Raw genomic sequence first — 5,660 nt, forward strand, 5'->3', positions numbered from 1 at the left:
GGTAGAAAAATAGAGAACATACTAATTGGCATGACAACATGTAATCCTGTAGCAATCATACAGCACTTAGTATTTTATACAGAGTGACAAATTCACTACAGTTCCTGAGAGAGTGGGAGAGAGACAACAGTCTTGCCACCCTTCCTTGTCACTCCCAGCCATAAACTGGCACATGGACAGGCCAAAAGCCAAAGAATGAAAGTATTTGGGTTGCTATAAGACTTACAATTGATTAATTATGCTTGGTTGAGACTGGCTGTTTTGGAAGGTTTAATTTATGAGCCAGCACTATTTTTTTCTTATTTTAGTGTCAGGCACACTCTAGCCTCCATTTCCTTCTGATAAAACAAGTGCTCTTTAAATGGAGGAGTGCATCTTTGAACTTGAATAAAAGGGTTGTTGTGCAATGTAGGATTTAGCAGATGGGCTTAGAGAATCCAAACCTACCACTAGTGTTTTATTTTGCACTAGGAAAGGCTTTGCCATTTTAAATGGCTCTGTTTGCTACATTCCCTGCTCAGCACAGCAGTCAGATGTTGTTCTGAGGAATCGGGCAGCTTTGCTTCCAATGACATTGATTACACTCAACAGTGAGAGCATGAGAAAGAGTAGTGGGTGGAGAAGTGAAAAGGCAGTGTGAGGCATTTCAAAGAGGAGATTTGCACTCCAGCACTTGCATGTGGGTGACAGTCCCTCAAAGAAACAATTTTTACTCTGAAGTGGAACAGAGTTGAGTCTTCTGTGCTCACTTCAGATTTAATCTCCATCCCTGCAAACTACCACTGCAGCCTGTAGTTAAATGTGCATTTACTTAAAATGAAAATAACAGCAGCGAGAAATTGCATCTTTAGCATGGAGCTGAGATTTCACAGAGACACTGGCATGTTAATCCCTGGCATAAATGGGTGCAATTCTCAATGACAATGCTAAGCCTGTTTACACATGGGCTGAACTGAACCCAAAGATGACAAACAATGCTATTCAAAATAATTCATTTAATCCCTTTTGAATTTTTGTGATCTAACAACCAGAGATGTTTGTGTTAAGAAATGATGATATGAAAAACCTGTCATTGTCACTGGCCATGACTTTCTCTGACATAGAAATTATGACAGTCATTATCCTGTTTTAGATTAAAATGTCATATTTTTATTCAAGAGTGAATATTAGTGAATTGAATAAATTCTCAGTGATAGTTACCAAACTGAAATAAGATCTGCTTTTGAAATCAGAAACAATCTGAGCTAGCTTATACAAAGAAAGAAAATCAAAACCATCCTGGCAGTAGGTCTACATTTTATTTTACCAAAGCTTATGAGGAATCAATATAATCAACAAGAATCTTGGGTTTAGTTTCTTTTTCTTTTACGTGTACTTATTTTAATAGCAAAAGAAAGCAGATGGAAAAGGAAGCTGCATGGTACACAGTCTACAAAACATGCAAGTATTATTATATCACTTAAGATATTTAACAAGCTACTAAATCACACTCTTCTTCTTGCATCAATGGCCTGGAGGCAGAGTATCAGAAACAGTAAATATTTATTTTACTTAGAAACTATGTTAGTAAAAGGCCTCAGGGTTTGATCTGAAAGAATAAAAAAATCTTTGAATCTTTGACCCAAATTTCCAATGTCAGTTATGTCAGTTAAAGTCCAGAAGGCTCCTAAAGTTTATAGAGCTTCTTAAGGACACTGACTAGTTGCTCACAATTGGAATCCAAATTAATGGTGCCTGCTTTGGTTTTGGGTGGAGTAGAGTTAATGTTCTTCCCAGTAGCTGGTATGGTGCTATGTCTTAGATTTGTGCTAAAAAGAGTTTGGTTATATAGAGATGTTTTTGCTATTGCTGGGCTGCACTTGAGCAGTATCAAGGTCTTTTCTGCTTCTTGTACTGCTTCACCAGCGAAGAGGCTGGGCTGGGGTTGCACAAGGATATGGGAGGGGACACAGCACAGCTGACACCAGCTGACCAAAGGGATGTTACAAACCATGTAGTTTCAGCTCAGCATATAGGTCTGGGGAAAACAGGAGGGTGTGGGGACATTTGGAGTTACAACATTTGTCTTCCCAAGTCACCATTGTGTGTAGTGGAGCCCTGGCTGTCCTGGAGATGGCTGAGCACCTGTGGGAGGTGGTGAATGAATTCATTCTTTAGCTTTGCTTGCATGCACAGCTTTTGCTTTACCTAGTGAACTGTCCTTATTTCAACTCATGACTTCTCTTGCTTTTACCCTCATGACTCCCCCACTCCACCAGTGAAGTGAGCAAACAGCTTGGTGGTGCTTAGTTGCTGTCTGGGGTTAATCCATGACAGGGCCTAATACTACCTGTAAGGATAAAATTGCAAACATTGAGGTACAAAAATACTTTGTTTGCTACTCTTACTTTGTTTAAGGGCTGAAATTTGGTTTGATTACTTATGTGATTATATTTTTGTGTAGAATATTCAGAATTTTTTATCCTACAGAATTCTGCAGTGAGTAGTAAGTTTTATGAAACTTAATAACAAACCAGGTAAGCTTGATTGACTGATAAAATCCTTAATGTTTGTATTTGTTGTTTTTCTCGCAATTACTTGAGAAAGTTCCTGTGAGAAAATATGTATATTCTTAAACTTAAAAGACCTTTGAAGTCCAAAATAACAAAGTTTGTGAAGATAAGGGAAAAAAAGAAAAGAGGGGGGAATGCTTTTTTTTATGCATTTTCAGAAAGTAAAAATGCATATTTATGTTTTCCTATGTTTTTATATTGCACAGACATTGTGTCATTTCATTACCAAAAGATTTTGCACAATGGTATGTGATTATAAGGAAATACCAGTAAAGCAGTATAATCTATCTTTATATTATGCTTTGGGCTTCCATTTTTTCCCAATTGTTCATTCTCCTTTTTCTAAATTAGTCAATCAGATTAAAAAAGAAAGCAAACATGACCCTGTTTGGAAGTCACAGATATCTGAAGGTAATGCAGGCAAATATTAGTTAAGTGTTTTTTCCAGTGGAATTTCTTTCCTCTATGAGGTCAAGCATGCAGCAGTCTTATCTGGTGTGTTACCAGGAATTTTTTTTAGTAGAGGCATACTATATATATGCTTATGATATTATATATCATTTTTATATTCTTGCTTCCAGCTTCACTACCTTCTGATTTACCTTAATAAAGCTTTTGGAGACTCTCAAGTGGAGTGTAGGTAAGTATTACTTAAGTATTTTAAGTATACATTATGTAAGTATTACTGGTTGTATTCATAAAGTGAATAAATAAAAAGTCTAACATAAGCATGCATGTGTATCTATGTGTAACTACATGAACAATAACAATTTCAGGCCTCTTGGTTTTCATCCCTAGCTTGTTAAGTGAGATCAGCAATGAACATGCAAACTTTTCCCAGGATAGCCTAGAGCAACCTTTTCTATCTGAGAGTTTCAGTACTCCCTCTTTTAGAAACAAAACAAAGCAAAACCACAACAAAACAATTATTGCCAAAGATAAGCCTGACAGACTTAGATTATGTATATACATACATGTACATATGTATATGTATATGTATAAAAATAAAATGAGAACATACAGAACATCAGCAGGCTGAGAGGTAGAGAAATGGAAATTGGCTGGCATCCAAGTAAAGAAAGGTCCAGGCATGAGAAAAAAGAAATTCCTTAAATAGGCATTTAACACAAGGTAAGAGAGAAAGGTTGTTTGCTTAGAAGTTTTTCCTTTAACAAATGGTTGTATGGAAAAGAAAACTTAATCAAGATCTTTCTATTCTTAATCTGGAAAAGTATACAAGCCATTACTTTCACGTTTGGACTATTTAAGCACTTTTATACAAGGGGCCTGCTGGGGATCCACATTCTCCTGCAGTCATTATGGATGCTGAGTCATCAGGAGAGCTGGCCATTTGATTTTTGGTTTCTAAATATAGAGGTGAACATTTAAAGCCCTAATCTGCTAACAATGGACACTCATATGCAGTATTGGTGACATGAATGATTTCATTCTTAATAGGCTTGTATCAAAACCTGTGCTGTGCTTGTATGACACGTACCCCTGAAGAACTATGGTTTCTATGACAAGAAAAAATAATTAAAATTTTAAAATTATTAAAAGAAATATAGAAGAGCAATAAATTTCAATCTTCAATAGGCCTTAGAACCCTCTCGTGGTAGCTTGTGTATCTTTGCTACATACTGAGGAGGTGGAACAAGTAGATTTCAGGGAACATAAGAGCAACCTAAATTAAGGAAGGAAACTTAGATTAAGCCTTAGAAGGGGTGAATTTTGTCTCTTTGATTGAGTTATAGCTAATGTATTCAGGGAATAAGGAGTTTGTGAGAGTCTGCCTGGAAATTGTCAGTTTGATAATAATATTATTGAATAATATTATCAGACATTTATTCTAACATCACCTTTGCAGCTGGTGCACTATACTAACATTCAGTATACAGATTGCAGTGGGGGTTTTTTATTTCTGATGTTCTGCACTCTTGGTTTGTTTGGAAACTTTGCTAAAATAAGACCTTTGACATTCAAAACACTGTGACAGAATCAGAATTAAAACAGGCATTTTCACTTTCACTTTAGATAAATTTGTATAATTCAGTATTACACAGTAGGAGCTTATTCTTAATAAAGCAAGGTTTTACATTGGTGTTTCAGTGTTTTGTTTTGACAGCATTCTTTGCCTTCTGCATAGATCCTAGCTGAAGAGATGCTTGCTGGGTGCTTTGCCACCTGAAGAGGTTGGGGCAGGGAGGGAGAAATCCTGCCTGTCAGCAATATCAGCAGTTTGGCCAAGCACCTACATTGCAGCAGCAGCATTGCACCTCTGGCAGGGCAGACCTCAGCCAGGGACTCACCCTGGCTCTCTGCTCAAATCTGCTGCTGCACCACAGGTGCCATCTTCCCATGCAGCTACCAAGGTCTTCCAGAAAAGTGAGTCCTCAAACAAGCTGTGAGGTCCCATGGGTATTATTCTGGCAGGCCAGGTATGGCTGTGCTTTGAGTGAAGCACATGCTTCATTGTTTAGATTGCTTATAGTCCAAGTGGACAAAATATCTGGTAGCTCTAAATTAAGGAAAGACTATCTACTAAGTGGATGGCAGCAGAGGAAAGGCTGTTTTGAGGAAAAATAGTTTTTTAATTTAAACTTTGTGTCAAACCTTCATCCTGTGTATACACAGTATGTTTCAAGAGCTATTTTTGTAGGTGAAATAGCTGGGAACAGAACTCTTTTAACAGGATGTAAAAAACCTGTAGCTATGTTAAGTGACAAAGCTCTGGCCATTGCATCCAACATGCAGTGCTTTTGTACTGGCAGTGGAACTGTGGCAGTTTGTGTGCAGCTGATTGATCAGGCAAAAAACAGCCGTTACCTTACTAAAAGATGTGAGCTTCAAAATGAGGCTGTGCCCTCATTTTCTGTGAGAACTTAAAACAGGCAAAGTTTGAGGTTTTAAAAGACAGTCAGCCATGTGTGACTTATAAAGCCACAACAAGTTAGGAACTCTTTAAATCTTGAAAATATTTTAATTTATCAGTTTCCTTCCAGCTGGTGTAAGACTAAGATGATTGTACAACAAAAGGGGGTTTCTTGACAATATTATAGCAGCATGATGAGAAGAATCTGTTTTTGATTGAACTAGGGCAGAGGACTC

This window comes from Erithacus rubecula (genome assembly GCF_903797595.1).
Source record: "Erithacus rubecula genome assembly, chromosome: 8".
NCBI lineage: Eukaryota > Metazoa > Chordata > Aves > Passeriformes > Muscicapidae > Erithacus > Erithacus rubecula.